At 37.5% G+C, this 20,330-nt stretch overlaps 2 long non-coding RNA genes across 2 annotated transcripts; one reads left to right on the top strand and one right to left on the bottom strand.

Annotated features, from left to right (window-relative positions):
• Nucleotides 1-1,065: 1,065 nt before the first annotated feature.
• LOC110361424 (uncharacterized) lies at nt 1,066-6,111 on the bottom strand. The gene is made up of 3 exons (XR_002418026.2): nt 5,987-6,111; nt 3,533-3,707; nt 1,066-1,111 (listed from the first exon to the last, which is right to left on the bottom strand). It is a non-coding gene; the product is annotated as an uncharacterized LOC110361424 (long non-coding RNA).
• On the top strand, nt 6,044-11,263 carry LOC110361425 (uncharacterized). Its single transcript, XR_002418035.2, has 4 exons — nt 6,044-6,175; nt 7,188-7,287; nt 8,470-8,614; nt 11,151-11,263. It is a non-coding gene; the product is annotated as an uncharacterized LOC110361425 (long non-coding RNA).
• Nucleotides 11,264-20,330: the final 9,067 nt, after the last annotated feature.

Genomic DNA, 20,330 nt, shown 5'->3' with positions numbered 1-20,330 from the left:
TATAGGGTTTGGAGAACCTCAGTGCATTTGTTACTGTGTATTGTAAAAGTATTTCTTACAGCTAAACTATGAAGGCTTTGTATCTTTGAAAATCACATTCCATTTTGAGTGTCTAAAAATGAAGTCCTGGCAGTCAGATTTGAAAATTGCACACATATTGTGTAAATGAAAAACCTTTTCTGTTGTGAAAAAGCCAACAGAATTTAAAGGAATAAAGTGCAGTAGATATTTAGTGAATTTTACTGTATCCCATCCATACGTGTTCTCTGTTCATGAGTTTCCATGGGCTAAGGGGAAAAACAAAAGCCTTTGTCAAAAATGTCACCAGCATGTAAGAGCATAATCAACTTCTGACTATGCTCAAGACAGACAGAGGTGCTACCTGGTTATTTATGACTTTATCCTGTATTAGAGTTCCACCAATAGCACACAAAATTGTAGAGGGATTCAGGAATTCATTTGCAATATTGTAGAAATGGTCCTGCTACCATCATGTAAGTTATTTAAATTGACCTGCTTCTGTTTGTCATACTACCTGTTGCCCTAGGTGTTTTGCTTAAATATTAATCTATTATTAAATATTAATCAAGAGAAAAATTGCAGACTGAAACATTTGACCAGTGACTCTGCAAATGCTGCCATTTAATCATATTTGGATGTATGTTCAGCATTTAACATTTCTGCTGTTATCTTCATCTCCAACTTCACCTTCTTTCTTTCCTCTGTATTTTCTAAAGAAATGTTTTTGTGAAATTACTTGATGACAATCTCCTTTTCTAAAGGTCTTGCCTGGCCTTTATGTACAATCTTAGATATTTTGACTTACTGTCACCAGAAAGTGGACAAGTTTTCAGTCACTGTTTATCAGTGGCATAACTCTGTAATGTCAGATCTGAATTAATCCTTTTAATGAAATATTCTCTTGCTTTATAGGAGCAGTTAAATGTCTGCCCTTATAAACTGAAGGCTATGTAGCTTTCTAACCCCATGAATCCCAGAATAGCTATATTTTCTGAAAGACAAAGAGAAATATTTTTCTATAGAGGAGATGTCCAAGAATGACTGACCTGCAAGTAAGTAGGGAGGAAACAGCTTCAGGAATTTCAAGAACCTAAGGGGATGTGGTTCAGAAAGAAAAAGTCTTGTTAAGGAAAATCAGCATTTCTCAGAGCTCTTCTTTTCTGAGCTGTAATGAGTATCAGATAGAAAGACTACTGAGCAACATGCAAGATTAGGCAGCTATCTGATAAAAAGGCTGTGTGAGTAAACCAGAGCAGGCATTTCTTTGCTGACACAAAACTGAATAGAAATAACAGAGTTGACTCTCTCCTGTCAAGAAGCAGCAGTGAGGATGCACATAAAATGAAGCTACCCTGTTTCCCCAACAATAAGACCTAGCCTGAAAATAAGCCCCAGCATGATTTCTCAGGATTTTTCGAGGGTGCTTGAAATATAAGCCTTATTCCAAAAAACAAGCCCTAGTCACAATTCATAAAAAAAGTCAATTTAAATAGTGTCCAGGCAGCTATACGTGTAAAACGGTGACAAGTTTTGGAGCAAAATTTAATATAAGACCCTGTTTTATTTTCAGGCAAACAGGGTAATAAAGAGCCCTGAAGTTTGGTAGACCTGTATCTGGCAAAGAAGTGAATGCAGTTACTTGGTTGGGCCAGCTGCTCCTGGACAAGTAAAAAGAGTATATCAGAAAAGAGCACTAGAAAATTGTTTGGAAAATACCATCTCAAGTAAGATTCTGGCTCCACAAAGTTTACTAAAAGAAAAGATTCTTAGGGAAAATTAGGTAATATGCCTTTCCAGGGTACAAATCTAGTGTATGTTTTGTCTTCAAAGTATCTGGACTGCTATAGACTGAATTTTCATGTTAAAAAAAGTTTAAACAGTGCCAACTATTGACCATTCTGCCAAGTAGTAGGTTTGGCAAGCAAACAAAATATGATTAATCAATGTAATTTCTCGACATGAGCATTAAATGGATTTGTATATCTCAGAAATCTTATTAGTACCCTGGCAAAAGATCTCTTTGCAATATGGGGTTACCTTAAGTGAAAAAAGAAGGCCAAGACTACAGAGTTAGGAGAATGCACGGGGTGCTATAGAGTAAGGAAAACTTACTGAAATTTGCAATGTCTCATATTAGGAAATTAAAATGTTTGATTTGTTAATATAAGTTGAATTAGCTGGAAAAAATGCAGTTATTTCAACCCAAGTGCTGTTAAATATCAGGAGTAGTTTCTGATATTAATGTAGCTCACCGTTAATTTATTGATGTATTTATTGCTTAGGAGAGGTTCCTTTACTTCAATTGCAGAGTGCTGGGGAGGAACCTCTGTAGGGCTCTACTTGCCTACTCAAAAGTGAAAAGTGAAAGAATATGAACAAAGGAGGTCTTTCATCCTGCTGTTCCATGTCTTCTCTTCAAATGACCAGGCAATATAGTTGCATGGCACAGGGGAAAGTAATCTGTGAGAAGCTTTTCTTCTGGGTTCCTCAGCTCTAGTTCACCACTGTCTGTTCTCCACCACATTAAAAGGTTAGGAAAGAGAAGCTATGATGAGAATTCACTAACTGGACCATATGAGAGCAGTGTGTTATTCATGCTTCTGAAAATGGAGCATATAGTAAAGTGACTGTCATGCCTGGTGGTCACAAAGCTTAATGGGGACAGTGGAGGTCCAAGAAGTTCACACAGAATCACAGAATGTTAGGGAAGTTCTACAATGAATGTGGAAAGAGCAAGGGGGGGGAAACCTATGTCATTGCTTTATCTTTATACTAGAGCTCCTTGAACTGATTTTTATGTTTTGTTTTGAAAGTTTTCATACTCTTCATTTTCCTCCCAAGGGATTTATTGTTTTTCATTCCTACTTTTCTTGTTTGACATCTTTCACTCAATCTGTGTCGTATGTTTCTCAGTCATAAACTTCTATGAAAAGAATAAAAGCTTTTCACACTGTATTACCTCATGTTTCAAGAAGCACTGAGGTAATAAAATCCTACCATTTCCTCTTTTTGTCCTGCCTCCTGCCAAGACCTCCCAATGCAGCAGGAGTGAACCTCTCATCATTCCACCTCTATGGTCAAATCAATAACAAATGGTTCACTAAAGGAGTATTTGCAAGTTGAATCATTTCTACTTCTGCAATGAGTCATGTCCTCTCATCTCAGGGGCAAGGAGGCAAATGCATAGTTTTCTCTTCTTTAAAGAGATAAATTCTTTTTCCGGCTTGCTAAATGGGATGATCTTCATGATAAAATTGTGTGTTGTCTGTTTTTTCTGTATCAATAATGTCCTTTTCGAAAAATTTAAAATGTCAGGAGGCTGTCACATTGAGAGAGACTAGCATTGCCTCCCTAGCATGACTATGGGCTGTATAGGGTATCTTTCTCCAGTGGTTTTGTAAGCATCCCTCAGCAAATCTGCAAATTCAGAGCTGATGCTCCTGTGTGGATTGTGCAATACACTGCAGCACATGCATCTTGCTCAGAACAGCATACAAGGTACTGTTGTTACCTGTTGTCTTGTAGGTGCGAAGTGCTTGTCATAGGTTCTTATTTCGATCTTGGCAACCCTCAGAAGTTGGAAGAAAACTGAAAGTAAATTAAAAGTCTGTTTTTCTCTGGTGATGTGTGAGAAACTAGTTCATGGTAGTCTTTGTCCAGGCATTACTTGGTATGTGTTGATATTTCTGGAAAACAAAAATATAATATAGAGAGGTGAAATATGCTGAGAGGAGACAATAACTGGTGCTTCAAAAGCAGCCTTAAGGAGACATGAGGAACTCACATCAGTATTAGTACATCTCCAAGAACCACTGCATGATGTTCTAACACATTGGATATGACCTAGACAGTTAGTGTTCTTCTTCTAGTCACCGATTTCTCATACTCTTTTCTAGCATCTTCGACACTCCCTGCCCATTCTGTGGTTAAAGATAAACCAGCAGCTTTGTATTATAGTACTTCATTTATGATAGCTTAAAACAGTGAAGGCTAGGAAAAAAAAAAGATAAGGAAGATTTCAAAAAGGAGGAAGATATCACAGGGAATTCATACATTAGAATTTTGAGGCCATCTTTTAAGTATCATCTAAAGCACATTTTCTGATGATAAGCAAATATAGGAAAGAACTATAGGAATTTAAGATGTGAAAGATGCATATATTTAACATCTATGTAAATGCTGTTGCATGAGGAATCTGATTAATTAATACTAATTATAAAAATTATTTCTGATATTTTCATTGATTAACAAGTATATAAATATTATTTTTATTTTGAGATAAATACTTGCTTAATATTGACATGATAACCTCTCTCTCTACCAACAGAAGTTAATATTAATACATACTACAAAAACACAATTATCACTAGTGTCTTAATTTATTTCACTTTTTCATGGACTAGTAGTTAATTAAGCAGTCTTTAAAATGTCCCTATAATTACACAAATGCTAAAAATTCATTATTTTATACATTTATATATAGAAATAGTAGGGGTTGATACCTTCCACTGGAGTTCTAAAAAAATCTCTAAGTCCTATTTAAAATACATCTTTGTTTCATAGATGACATTTCTATAACATCACAGCCGACTAAAGATAGCTGAATTACAAAGAAACAAACCATAAAACTAAAACTCATGGTAGCATAGTCTAATTGGGTTATAACTATTCTCAAAGGCTGGTTTGCTTCCCTTTCCCTCCTCCCCAAAAATAAATTGGAAGGTGTGTTTTAAAAAAAAAACAAACCTGCACACTTATTTTCATAGTGATGTATATATACAAAGAATCAACAAAGCTGAAAGTATTCAGTTCAATTTCATCTGTTTCTTCATATATGGATGTTAATAGATACATTATCTTAACAGCTCACCTAATCAACATAACGTGAATTTCTGATTTTGCCTAATAATAATCCATTCACACCATTTGTGAAACAATTATACCAAGGATGTCAGAGCAACATCATCTTTAATTTGAATTGCGTATATGTGGCTTAAGAATGCAAAGCAAAATTGCAGTGCATTATAGTGAAAACTGTAAAATATAGCAGTCTTATTAAAGCAACCTCCTATCTTCGAGTAAATAGCTCCAAAGTGTTACAAAACATATGGGAAATAGTCCCAGTTTACCATCCTTAGAAAGCCTACCTGCACTTCTGAATTTGCAATAGGAAAGTCTGGGGAGTTGGGGAGTCTTTCTGCATCTGTGTTGTGTAATGGATTTTTTACATGGTTTTGATTTAACAGCAATTTGAAATTTATTGAAGTAGATCACAAGTTTAAGATATTATTTCTAATAACAATTAATCTACAGCTGATTCATAAAATAATTTAAAGCAATTCAATGGGATTTGTTGTAATCAAAACAGTGACTTTGTCACAGTTTTAAAAATTAACAAGGGTCACACTATACAAAGAGATAAATTGGATCACATGCACATAGACATGTAGACAGACATATAGACATATACATACAAATCTATAAAACACACGCACACTCAAGCATATTAATCCATGGATACCTGAATATACGTAGAGGTACACCTATGGCCAAAATTTCCCTCTTGAGATTAGTGAATTACTCACTTTAATGTTTCGGCATTCTCAATGGGTGATTGTTGAGTCTCAAGAAATCAATTTTTGCCCACAGATTTGTGGCATCAGTTCATTGTGAGGTATTAATAAATCTAGGTGCATCCCACGTCAGAGGGAGATGTGAGGTAACAGCCCGCTGTGACCCCAGAGAACTCAACAGACCTCACTTAGGATCGCTATTTATAGGGTTGTGAGATCATTTACTTCAGTCAGTAAATTTCCGCTCTGACAACACCTAGGATGAGGTAATTTCTGGTGCTTTCCATCATTTGTCTACATTCAAAACTTTCAGATCGTATAGTTCTGGTACCACCCCGCCCAGGCTACAATCCACTTAGCAAAGTGTATTTAGGTTACCAGGATTTACTTACTGTTGCTGCCTTTCTCAGGTTGGAGGGGGTCTTTTCTCACACAGCAGGAGCTTCTAGAACACAGAGGGAGTACATTGGCATCCCGGCTCACTATGCTTTCATAACGGGAATTGTTCTCCCAACATGCCTGACTTGACCTGGTATCCAAGTGGCCCAGGGAGAACTGCAACCACCACACTCTCTTTCTGTGTATGTACTCAGAAATTCTGAAGTTTTGAGGCAGAAAATATTTTCTGCAGTCTGGATTTTTGTGAGAATGTCATAAATTGAGGTTTTCTGTAGAATCAAGAAAACTGTGGCTGGTGTCTTTCATCAGTGAATCTGACAGTGTTTTATGGAGGACATTAGACTTACGTTTCCCAAGTGAAGCACGGAGAAGACATGGTAACCAGGGAGGCCAGAGGCAGAAATAAAATTGAGGGTCCTAGTTCTTTGCACTGCTTTTTGTTCACTTGAAAACTCAGAAACCAGAGGATAAGACCCTGCAATGGGATTTCTACTTACTCTCTTTACCTGTGTTGACCACAGTAACAGGCTTTACAAACTGCCTGTGTTGTGGAGTTGGCTCATCACCTGACATGACAGATATTTTATGCTACAGGAGTGGTGAGGCAGCTCTGTGAGAGCAGGAATAAAAGAGGGTGGAGAAGAAATATTGTCTTCTGTTAGACAAGTGGATATCAGTGGAGCAACAAGCCAGATGTCATGCAGTGACTGCTTCAGGTCAGATACAGATGCAGCTGATGTGAAGTGAAATGCAGATTTTCTGTCACAACCCAGATTTGTTAGTGTGTAGAATTGCTCCAAGACACAATCCTCAGTGGATAATTTTAGCTAGATTTAGATTGAGCAGTTAGCAAGCATAGCTACCTTTCCTGCAGTCTTCCTTCCCTAGCTGTCCCTGCTCTCCTGCACTATGCTGCAGCTCTCCATTAGGACATGGGGCAGGGGATCAAGGGCATTTTAAATGTTCTGATGTATCTGTCCTGACCTACATCTGTTTTTCCTAAAGGGTACCAGTGTGTATACAGTTCTATGTATGATGACTGCAAGCCATTTCTGGGAGTCTTGAAGGCTTTAGGATGTTTTCAATGTCATTCAGCATCCACCAGAACTGTCCTTTGAGAAGCCATTTGCTTATTTGAATTTTGTCTTCTTATTTGAATTTTGTCTTCCTATACCAACAACAATTATTTTTCAGGAAATACAAATAATTCAGTTCAAGCATGCGAATCCACTTCTGTGAAGCTCGTAACAGCATTGAACTCTTAAATAATCACTGCCCCCTGAGTACAACACAGGTACGAATGAAAAGGTTTTGTGGGTGATCGTGCAAGTCCATCCCAACTGAACTAGAGCAGAGACAGTTTCTGGTTTCACAGATCATGATTATGAATTTTGAAGGCTAGTGAAATACTGTGTTTCTAAAACAAAATATCTAAGCAGATTAGCCAATTTCTCTATTGGTTTCTTATTTTTGTAGATGTGAGTACTGAAAAATATGTGACAAAATTTGTTTGTACAGTTTATGTATGTGTTATTTGTGTTATGTAAGTTATTTGCTCTTTCTTAATTGTGCTCTGTGGTTGGTTACCTAATTTACATGTCAATACATTTATTGGCAGCAGAAACCTCTCCAACAGAAGACTCATCGCTGGCAAGTGTTGCCTGGCTCACAGCAGATTCTAAATAATGTATACACCTGACTGTGCATAAATAGCCTTGTTACATGTAAATCAGCATTGTGGCAGGAAAAACAATCTTTCTGCAAATGTTTGTGCAAACAAAAAGGAACCTCTAATTTGGAAATGGAAGAAGCAGTGACTGCATGACATTAGCCACTCGGAATGTTTTTGCTGATCCTGGGTGGCTGCTGCTTTTGCATTGTTTGGGCTGCCTATGTTCTTTTTTTTTTTTTTTTTCTGTTCACTGTCTCTCTTGAATCATTTTATTAGCTTTTTCGTACTGTGCTTCTGACTGACTGGTTGTTTCCTAGCTATCTTATTTCAATTTTGAAAGTACTATTTGATGAGTGTTAGAGAAGTTTTATATCTAAGAAAAGCCACTGCAGTGCAGTCTTTGCATGTAACCATTCATTCTACCTTACACAATAGCTTAGTATAAATTTTATCTCAGTAGACTTACTCCTGATTCATACTGATAAAACTAAGTAAAGAACATACAATTGTAATACATCATAGTGTAAACCTTCCAAAAAAGTACCTGGCCTGGCAAAACAATACCGGAGTTTTTGGAGGAGTTTGGATCGGTTTGTCTATTTCCTAGCTGAGGTTCAGTAAGGTGTCAAAAGATGTAATGAATTCTTTGAAAGTTCATATATGAACATTCAAGGTGTATTTTGCCCTTTGGCATAAATGGCATCAGCATCAGCCAGAAATTCACCATGAGGGTAGTTAGCACATGTGTGCATGTATGGACATATATGTTAGAATTATGTTTATTATTGTTAGTTTTCCTTTCAGATCAGAGTGTCATCCTGAGCAAATTGTTCTAAGCAGTTTTCAAGTTTTTGCTTGTGCCCATTTCTCTGTACTTCACCGATAATTTCTGGAAGAAAAGGTTAGAGAAGAGCACGACCTCCTTAGGAGCACCAGATCCCTCCATCAGGTGTGTGCAGGGGGAGTCACAGAGAAAAAACAACAGCTACAGCATGATGCTGATGTCTCAGATGCAACTTGTGCTTATTGGGGAAAGCAGTTCTCTTCCTCTTGTCCAATAAACAGAAGGACGAGACAGCTTAAGTCATCTGTGGCCTGACCAGGTTGAAACTGAAAAGAGACCTCAGCCAGGAGGTCACAGACACTGCACCTTGGTGGAACTAAGTGCCCAAAGGTGGTCAGAGGAACAAGAGAATTCATGACCTAAGACATCTGTATGAAAGTCAACTCCTCTGTTTCCCTGCAAACTGGAACAGTAAAGTAGTTTTCACATAGTCCAGACGGCTGTCAGACAAGAAATGGTAGCTGCCTGCAGCAAGCCATTTGGCTGTAATACCTCAGTTTTAGTGTGCTTTCTAATTTGGATACAGCAGTGGGGGCTAGATCATTGCCTGAGCCAACTCTTCAGACTTCTGCCCAATTCAAACATAAGATATAAACATACCCAAAAAATTGAATTATAAAGGCATAGATTTGCTCGATAGATCTGTGTATCAAAAAATGAGGGGTAGAGTAATCCTAAACAAATACTCAAAATGAATTGCATTTTTCTTCCAAAATGATATTATTTCCATAAGATTACCGGAGTAAAATGTTTCTACTGAACTTTAAACATCAGTGTTGCAATATTTGTTGTTGATATGATATGTTTCCTTTTGATCCATTTCCCTCCAGATTCAATATATACACAAATCTGTCAGGAATTCTATTTCCTGTGCTATTCCTTTGCATTGCATTTTTTTGCTCTGTCTTGAAGTATTAAAAATGCATTGCATCTAAAATCAATACCAGCCTTTAAATGGGTACCAGATCCTGGGAAAAGGCTTCAAATTATCTGTGAATTCTCATCTCTGTGTGAAAAATAAAGGTGAGACTTCACAGTTTTTTCACTAGCAATTGCATTAGGGATTAGGATAATGAGCACTAGCATTGCAGACTGTAAAAATGTGTTAGTTTTGACTAGAGAAACAGCATGGGAAAACAAATTAATCAACAAAGGGAAGAATTGCTGAAGTCATGCACTGGAAATTCGCCTTACTCAAGCATGTTTGATTTTTTTCTTAATTAATTATAATAAAATAACAATGTCCTCTTTTGATTTAAATAAATAATTTTAAAGGATTAGTTTGTGGCTCTTCCTATGTTATACTCCGATGAGTCCAAAGACAGGATTTGGACTGCAGCTGAAAGGTGTCTCTCAGCTGACCTCTGCTGCCTCTTCTTACGGGTGTAAGTAATCTGCATGGGAGCTGCTCAGGCTGTACTCCTTCAAACATCATGTCTGAACTGGCAGCAACGCTGATGGAGGTACTATCATTTTGGAGCCTTACCCCTTCCCTGTGCTTTCTGCACCCAATTTATTCTGAGTTGAGTCCAGGGGCTTCACTGCTGCCTTTTGATAAGTGTGGTTCTTCCAGGAGACTGAGGGGGTGATGGTCTAATCTTTATTTTAGTTGTGGACTGACATAATTAACCATGCATACTCTTAAATAAATTCTAAAATTGATATGAGATTTAGCTTTTCTTTCTGTCTTTTTATCTGTTCTAAACAAAATCCTGTTCACTGGGCTTCCAGTGCTGTTACTTGACCTAAGTTCCGCTGTGTGAAAAGCCATTAGATCTCTGCCCTCCTCTGCTGAAAACCTTCACCACCCAACAGCTTCTTGAAGGGTAAATCTCCCCTTGTGCTCAGTCATGAGGAAGTACCAAGAGCAAATGAGCAGATGAGAAGCAGAAAGGAACGAAATAAATGTATGTTCCTCCCAGAAAGTATTTAGCAGAGCAGTATTTTTTTCTGAATAGTAAGATTTGGTATTGCTTAAAAAACAATATTTCCAGGAGGATTATTATTTCAGTATTATTCAGGCATTTTAACTTATTTTACAGAAAATAACCCAAATGTTATGACAGCTGTCAACAGAAAACTAAAGTGTCTCAGGTTCAAACACACATTGGTAATAACTTATAACGGTAGTAGACTTTTTCTAATGGAAGCAAATCTTTCTAGATATCAGCTAGAATAGTTGAGTTACTTTGCCAGAGTGGGGAAGTAAAAAGGAGGTTTAACACTGCAGTATTTCAAAAGTTCATTAACTGTTAATTAATTAAAGCTTATCACTTTTGATAACCCACAGTGCTTCATTTAATAAAACAAATAAAATGCTGTTAATAATTGAAATGACCTATAAATTGATAATGTTACATATTAAACCTAGTAGCTACATTTGACTCAGGAGAGCTAATTAGTAAATGTCTGCTATAGCCCTTGGTTATTAAAATCCTAGACTGCCCATGTATTTGCAGGAGCTATTGATTTCACAGTTACAGAAAGTTTCTGTAGATTCACCATTTTCTCACATCCTGCAACAGCATTTACTGGAACAGAAGGATTCAGTCATGCAACACAGTATTTAACTGAATGAAACAACACAAGAGGTAGAAGATTTTGGCGAATACCCAGTATGTGATATTTGTTTTACTCCTAGGTTCAACAGAGGTTTCTCTTTATTGGAAAGGGTGAACAGAGCTCACCAGTTTGCCTGGATGAGTGTTTTCCTGTTTGCCATTGCTACTGGTTCCAGTACACAGACAGGTGAGGTTTTGGGGGAGTCTTTAGTGAGCTTTGTAGAAGTCAGTCTTGATGTATAAGGTGGTCTGTGAATCAAATACTCAATTTTAAAACAAATATTTATATTTACAGGAGACACTTTTTATCAAACATTGATTGCTTAAAATGATTTATCGCCTGGGTATTTTCTGTTGCAAGTTTTTGCTGCATGAAGGCTATGAATACTACCTAAGTTCATGAATAAACTGTCTTATTTTGGCTAAGCGTAGTTTTAGTCATACAAACACCCTTAGTGTTTTTAACTTTTAGGAAACCAAACCAATACAGTGGATGTTTTTAAAAGTGTTCCCATCCACAATACTTTTTGATAGCTAAGTCCTTCCTAGATGTCAAAACCTTGCATGCTCAAGTGTAATTACTTCTGTCTCTTCAAAGACTTCACACACTTTAATTTTTTTTTTTTGTTTGGATGCTCCCTGGTGTTTTCTGAAGAGAAATATGAATTTTCTGTGTGTTTATTAGCATTCTTACAGGCTAATGTGAAAACATAATAAATAAAAACAACAAGTGGCAGCCTGGCTGTTGCATACATTTACCATATACGGGATGCCATACAGTCTCAGCCCATGCTGCTGTTAAATGAGAGCAGAAGCTCCTACCTAGAGGGAAGGTCTGCTCCAAGGCAAAACATTGCTGTATATCCATGCTGACAGCTCTGTTTACTCATTTTCCAGTTCTAATAAGGAAACAAACCCAATTAAGTGGAATAAGACAGACAATTACCTAATGGATTATTTTAAACTGAATATTTTAGAAAGGCCTTAGGGAGTTGGGTGTCTACGTTCCCTTACCAGAGCTACCATGGTTGTCAGATATTGCACACTCCACCATGTGTAAAGCAGAGAACATCCTGTCTGTTTGATACAACCGTAGTTTCCCTATTGAAATATGCGAATATAGGATCTATTCCCAAGGAGATACTAGCTGTTTTCCCTTGAATACACCAGAGGACTGATGTATAACAACTGTGGAAAAAGAACAAGTATTTTTCTTGCTTACTTCTGGAGTTGTTAAGGCTGGATAACTTCAGTTTCCAAAGTAGCTGCAGTTAGCTATAAGGAAGTGCAATTCTTATATTTTGATCAGGGCTGCACAAGGCTGTTCACTGCAGTGGCCTCAAGCAGTAGCCTCAGCAGGTGTTCACTACTATGACCTTAATCGTTGCAGGGTTTTTTGATAAACAGGAGTATTTTTATTTCTTATAATCTTGTTACTGATAATTTATTTTTAAATGAAATACACGGGTAACTAAAATTCTGTCTTTACAAAGGTTTCATGAGAACAGAAATATATCGTGTTTAAAGATTATGTGTTTAATGAAATTGCAAAGAGTTCTATGAACAAATATAGATGGTACATGTGCTTTTCTTTACAATTCTCAATAGAACAGGTCTGTTAACTAAGGTAATAGTATTAAAGAAATTACCTAGTTTGTTCAACATTTTTCACTTTGTTGAAAAAAAAGAAAACATCTGTGTTGCTAACTTTTCCTTAAAACAAACAAACAAACAAACAGAAACACAATAAAAAACACAATTAAAAAAACCCCTTACAATACCTGTAATCTCTGCTTTCTCTCATTATGAAAATAGATACAGTGGAAAAAAGAGACCAGAAATAGAAATGAGAAGGGTTTTTCTTAGTTTGGAGAACATGTAAGTGGAAAACGGAAGTGAATTTGTAAACATGGGAAGCACTAATTCTCCACTTAATAAACTGTTAAAATTTAGTACTGAGGCTTTGATGAAAAAATTAGGCTGAAATCTTTCCATACAAAAGTATGGAATATTTATCATTTTGAGTAACTCTTGTGCTATCATTTGATGTCCAGTGGATAATCAATGTTTCATAAGCTAAAGATTTGGTTGTGCTTGTATAACTTAAATAGTAATTAGAAATGTCAATCAGTTCTTGATAATGTTTGCATTGTGCCTTCATGCAATAAAAGCTAAGAACCAGGTAGCTGTTTCAAGAGCTAAAGTATTACTGAAGTTATTATTCTAAGGTGTAAATCTTTGATATCTGTGGTTAATCTTCTCTCTTTGAACAAATCTAACTTCATGTGACTAAGTGGTAAAGACCCAAGACAGTCAGAATGAACTGGGTTTTAAAAAGCATATGAAAAAACAGTAGCTCTGTAAAAATGGACAAAATGCCAAACCAGAAGTAATCTCTAAGGAAAATCTGAAAAGGTTAATTAAATCCAGTCATATAATGCTGAGCTAGATTCAGTGTTTCTTCACAGTTCTTGACTTTGCTGGGGAGAATTTATCAGGTGCTTGAAAGAGTGAATATTCCCTTTCTCCTTTACTATTATGTAAGGTTGAAAGACTAGAGAAGTGGATGGACCAGAGTGTGTGTCACCTGTGGCAACTGCTTTGCTACTGAGACCAATAAAATGTTCCTGAACCAAAATGTTTGGCTGTGTGCTTAAGTGTGGCCAGGAAAGAGTAAAAATCTGATCACACAAGAACTCGATAGAAGACAAATTCATTATGTGCAGTTGTTTGTCATTACGTTTCACTGAAGTCCTTTGAGGTTGTATTAAAATGATTAGTACCAGACATGTTAATTTAAATATCTTTGTATGCCAGTGTCTTGAGGGTTGGGGGAGGTGGAGAGGGTAGTCCAGAAGGAAACAGGTCAGGCTGTTTCTTCACTAGTGACTACAGTGAAATATTTGTGTCAAATACTTTCAGGGATTTATTCGTACCACTGCATTCGTATCATTTAGCTCTACCTTGTTGCAAGGCATTGGGGACAGATATGCTTCCATCCTGACAAGATTCATGCTATTATCAACATGTACGGATCTTCCTTTCCCCTGCATTCTCCAGCAAACAAGACTGTTTATAGAAAGTATAGTTTATTCTCGAAGAAGCCTTTTATTCCATATTTTTTTTATACATTTTCATGACTAAATTCTGTCCCAGAGGGTTCTTTTCTTGGTTTTATTTTAAGTTTTGGACCTGTTTTATTTTCTGTCCTTAGAGCAGTGCTAATCCTAGGACCTACGTTAGTATAATAAAACTGAAATCTAAAGCTGATTAAAATGATATGAAAAAGAGTTCAGTCTCCACAAACCTTTCTGCCATATTTGTGACCTTTCACTTACAGTCATTCATATTCAAGCAGCAAATTCAGACAAATGTTGTTTGTTCATGCTGCAAAAGAGGGTAAAAATTGGATGAAATTACTGTTAAAGTAAAAAGAATTAAAACACTGAGTCAGTCATCTGATCAAGAAACATATAACAAAACAAGACTAAGGGTTTATATACTAAGAAGAGGTTTGCAAACTGATGCTAAATCTCAACAGCATCATGTGAGTCTGGAAACATGTTTATTTTCAATAAACTAGGTACAGAAGGAATTATGCAAATCTATGTTTCTTGGAATTTGCATGAGCAATTATACAATCAAAGGGGTTTTTTAATAGAATATCTAAAGGTTTTAAAGGTAAGTTTTGTCATGAATTGCCTTACTTCTTAATTATATTTCATAGATAAAATTTTATTCATATACAATACAAAATGAATAAAGCCATTTAGTGCCTCCTCTCTTCTCCGAAACCTATCTGCTTCTCTGGCTGCTGCTCGTGCATTTTGAATTGGCTGCCATTGCAAACATTGCAGTTGTTCTCCCTGGGCCACTGCAAAACAGGCAGCTGCAACTACAACTAACTGCCCTCTTCAGAAATTATTTGGCTGTGATAGCCCTTTGCCTAGCTGTGTTTGTTTGTTTGTTTGTTTTTCATTTAAAAGTAGTATTTAATTATGTAATAGCAGATTCACTTTACATATTGGGAAACTGTTCTTTTAATAGGACCTGAACTGCAACACAAATAGAGCAGTATGGACAGTATTTGTGACAAGATAATGTATGAATCTACATTAATGTAAAAAAAGCCCACACATACAGCATATATAAATACATAAATTCAACTTTAATACTTTCAAAAATTTCACAGGTATTACCTAACAGTAACCATATATATATATTTTATTTTATTTTTTTTTTTTTTTTAATTTCAATAAAATATTTTGGAGGCTTTTTGCACAACTGATGATGAAGGTATTGATTGTTTTATCTCACACCGCTCCCAAAATTGCATCTTTATATTTTCTAAGCAGCAGAATGGTTATAGTTGTGTCTGTTATGCAAGCTATTTTGAAACCAAACCAGTTATATGTACTGTCTCCTGTATTGTACTTGCAATTTATAGCCTCTGTTGTTTGAAATTCACATGGGATTTCCATTTGAGGCTTCTCATCCTAAACATCCGCAGGTCAACAGATGTTCTGAAATGATCATTTGGAACAATATTTAGAATGTTTCCTGAAAAAAAGCTGGTAATATCTGATGTCTGCATTTGTTTCATATTTCTAGTCCCTTTCTTGAGATACAAAATGACCTTTAAATTGAATTTTTTCTTGATTTATTCCTCTAATTGGCTAAACACAAGGCAAGACTCCTCTGTAAAGCACCAGAACAGAAAGATGTTTGGAAGGAGTTCAGCAATTTTGTCAGGGAACACCTTCAGTCAGGCACTGAGACTTAAGCCCAAGAAGAACAAGAATCAGCCTTCTTGATCGTGCCTCCATTTTATTTCATTGTTTTGATTTTTCCTTTGAATGAGGGGCAGATTTCCTTATTTTTCTCTCCCTTCTTGCATCCTGAAGGAGAAACTGTAAAGAGCATCAGATGTTTCCTTTAATCTCTATAGGCCTCTCAAATTCACGTGGAGGCCAGACTTTTTCCTGTGGATAAGTGTATATATGTGCTGTCTGTGGTGAATATCATTCTCCAGTAGAATACAGTGCATTCAGTAAGGGCAAAAGGGAGTACAAGAATAAGCAGTAAAAAACAACTGTGCCGGATTATAGTTGTAGCCTGTTTCTCACAGTTCTGGGCTAGATGTCTCAGTGGCTGATTCACTACATCATGAAGCAGGTAATTGCTTTTCCCAAAAGTAATGCACTGTTAGGAGTACCACTGGCTGCTTCTCTGAAAAAGACTCAGAAAGGCAAACACCATGAGAGGAATGAGAAAAGGAGCCCTACTTTCCTTCAGGCAAAATTCTGAAAATTTTTCATGAATTTTTATTCACTTGGTCGACATTAAGAGGGTTTTGTTTGCCTTGTGTGTTCTTTCTTTTCCCTTGTGGCTCACACCCTGATGTGCAACTCCTTTCTTCCTTCTCCCTTATTCAATCTCAATGGACAATTAAATGTTTAGTGTAGATTTAGGGAAAAAAATTCTTATCTGGAAGCAAGAATCCTCATAATTTATGACAACTGTCAAATCTTCAGGCACAGTGGTTTTAAAAGGCTTTACAGATAAAAACTCCCACTTGCAGTAAGGTCTGACCTGTGAGAGTGGTACAGTGCATTTTTGAGCTTTGCTTCCACACCTAAGGGTACTGCAAATCAGAGGCTTCTGAGTACAGGAAGATATGACGACTTGTGCCAAGGGACTAGGCCATCAGCTTGCACCATTTATGTATAAATTTCAGCTTATTGTAAAATGTTAAACCTCATAAAAAGACAGACAGCAAGTATTTTTGTGAAGTCAGTCAACTTGTTAAGAGACTGAATGCTTTTCTGAACTGATTTTTTTCTTTCTCAATGAGAGCATAATTTTCGAATGACTTGTGGCCCTCATAAGGTGTTGGGCAGGGTGTGTACAGAGGTATCTGTGGTTGAAGCCAGGCATGTTCGTCATATGTTACCCTCTCATTCTGTGATTTAGAGTAAAGTGGCTGTTGATGTTGATGGGATGTTGGGAAGAGGGTGAGGGCCATGCATTAGACTCTCTGTAATACCTCACTTGCCTGAGACTGAGTCCACTGCAGTGGAACAACAGGATTGCTGCAGCCATGGATACTTAGGACTAGGAGGTAGAGAAGAAGATTGTCTCTGTTGCATGGCACTTCATAAGGAATAAAGCTTAATGGACGAAAAAAAGTACTTTGTTTTCTAAAAAGTATTTCTTGCTGCACTTCCAGTGGGGGTGTGTTGCTAGTTTAATGACCGACCATGCTTCAAGCCACCTGTCAGTGGGCCTGAACAGATGTGCAGTGAATTCACTCAGCTTTTATTATTAAAACTGAAATCCTGTTTTTCTTGTGTTCATACATTTCATGATTGCAGTTGGCAGCCCCTAGGATTTCTGGAATTAGGAGTGGATACCTTCACAGCTTTGGTGTAGTTCTAGTTACTGTTTCCCTAAGTAATCCATACTAAGCAGTTTGTACTATTTTCAGTGTAATGCATTTTACTGCGAGGGCCTCCATATCTAATCTTAAAAGCTTCCTTTTCATATTGATGTTGGAAAGATGTTATTGTACGGGTTAGTCCTGACACAGTTGGCTACAATTTATCTGCTCTTCTTTACGCTCCAATGCATGGCTAAATTCTGCAGTTTCTAAATGCAGTTCTGTACAGTCATGTTGGTCTTGATTCCAGAAAGCATTTAAAGTAGAAGATATGTGAGGTGAATATCTATCAGACCTCAAAATGTACACTTTGAAAGCTACCTGACCTCTTGGTGTTTTGATGTGAAAGTCAAGTTTAAAAAAAATGCCAGCGAAACAGTATTGTCTCTCACTTAAGAATGACCCAGGTCTTTCACTGAGAGTCATGAGACAGCTATGAATTTTCCCACCTTTTTTAACTGTCAGGCATCACACAAAGGAGGGTACTTCTTTGGTTCATTTCTTCCAAGAACCTTATGATTAGAGAACTCACCTGGATTACAGGAGACAGGACATCCAATCCCGCAGGTGCTTGAGGGGACTTGAGGACTGGGTGTGTTAAGTCTGACTGAGATGGAGTTAATTTTCCCCATAGCAGCCCTCATAGCGATGTGCTTTTTGTTGGCAGCTAAGAGGTGTCGATAACACACTGGTATTTTGGCTACGGACAGAATCAGGGCTGCCTCTCCAACATTTTCCCCTTACCAATATGCTGGGGGATGGTCAAGATCTTGGGAGGGAGCATATCCAGGACAGCTGACCCAATCTGACCAAAGGAATATTCTATACCATGTGATGTCTCCTGAGGAATAAAAGCTAAGAGAAAGAAGGAAGCGGGAAGGTGGGTGGGGGTGGGGGCAGAAGGCATGGAATTTGTTATTAAGGCATTTGTCTTCCAGAGAAACCACTCTGTGTACTGAAGCCTGACTTCCCAGGAAGTAGCTACATGTTGCCTGCTGATGGGAAGCAGAGAATAAATCTTTTCCTTTCCTTCTGCACATGGCCTTTGCTTTTGCTTTATTAAACTGCCTGTATCTTGATCCATAAGTTCTTTTCCTATCTTATTTTCTCCCAGCCCTGTCCTGCTGAGGAGGGGAGTGACAGAGAGGCTTGGCTTGGTCCAGCCATGGTCAACCCACCACACTGGGTCATGTCTTTCACTACAGTGTCCTAAATTCCAAGTAGTGGGGTATGTCATGGTTGGCATTATTTCTACCTCTGCTGCTGAAGCCAATACAGGTAACATGAAAAAAAAAAAAAAAAAAAAAAGCATATTTATTTTAGAATGAAAATAGAATGGCTACTTTGGTAGGAAGGTGACATGGGAGGATTATTCAGTAATGGAGGAAGGGCTTGCCTTCTGTTTTCTGTTTCAGTTAATTTTAAACCTTTTTATAGATGACGTAGTGAAGGCAAGTGGTGAGATGGAAGAATGGATCTTGATTTCCAGAATAGTTTATTGCCATGTTACTGGACTTGAATGTAAGAGAAACAACCCATCAAGAAAGAGAAATATTTTAGAGTAACTCATATCTGTGAAAATTGCTTTAGTCAGTAGGGCATTATACCAAAAACAATCCACACCAATCAAATCAGCTTGTATATCTTGAGTGGTGACACCTTCCTTAACTGACATCTTTGATGTTAAAAATATTCTGTGCATACATCAAATATTTCATTAATGAGCTGATAACTGATAGCCACAAGGAATCATAGTTCTTTAAATCATTTTGGTTTACTGAAAAATTGCTGATCCTAAGCTAGGAAATAGGGATAGAGCATTGCTCCTTTTCCTTTTCCTCCTCCCTCCGTTTTATTGAAAATATTTCAGGCTGGACAAACAGCTGCACTGAGACCCATGTGGCTGAATGAACAGAGCAGACTCATCCAGGCACATGAGTTGGCAGGAAAAGATAGGATGAGTTCCAGATACTGAAGCTCTTATAAGTGACAAACTCTTGACAAGCGATTTCGGTGCCTGATCCTGCTGCATGTGAAGTGATGCTTTAATTTGCAATTGAATGACAAAGTCATCAAGTCATCCCTATCTCCTGAGTAATTGAAGAAAGACTCTGCAGTGTAGAAACTCATTATGATTCTTCTGTGTCATTTTGCTCCTTTGGAAAGGAATTTTTTATCATTACATCGCTCTCTGGTGTATTTTTATTAGCACTGAGCTGCAAAATATGAGATGCACACCCAGATTATGTGCCTGTATTTACAGATTAAATTGAAGAGAATTCATATTGCATCTGTGCTAATTCCACCATTGATCTTTACACTTTGTATTAGTTTCTTTCAAGCTCTAATGAGAAAATAAAATATAACCATTCTTCGTAAGCGGGGCTGGGGCTGCATCTAGCCGGCGGCCAGTCACTAGTGGTGTTCCCCAGGGGTCAGTGTTGGGTCCAGTCCTGTTTAACATCTTTATTGACGATTTAGATGAGGGGATTGAGACCATCATCAGCAAATTTGCTGATGACACCAAGTTGGGAGGGAGTGTCGACCTGCTGGAAGGCAGGAGGGCTCTGCAGAAGGATCTGGATAGACTGGAAAAATGGGCTGATTCCAATGGGATGAAGTTCAATAAGGCCAAGTGCCGGGTGCTGCACTTTGGTCACAACAACCCCCTGCAGCGCTACAGGCTGGGCGCAGAGTGGCTGGAGAGCAGTCAGACAGAAAGGGACCTGGGGGTACTAATTGACAGGAAGCTCAACATGAGCCAACATTGTGCCCAGGTGGCCAAGAAGGCCAACGGTATCGTGTCCTGTATCAAAAATAG

Source organism: Columba livia, chromosome 2 (genome assembly GCF_036013475.1).
Source record: "Columba livia isolate bColLiv1 breed racing homer chromosome 2, bColLiv1.pat.W.v2, whole genome shotgun sequence".
Lineage (NCBI taxonomy): Eukaryota > Metazoa > Chordata > Aves > Columbiformes > Columbidae > Columba > Columba livia.
Note: the sequence above shows the minus strand (reverse complement) of the source record. Positions and strands in the feature narration are given on the sequence as shown.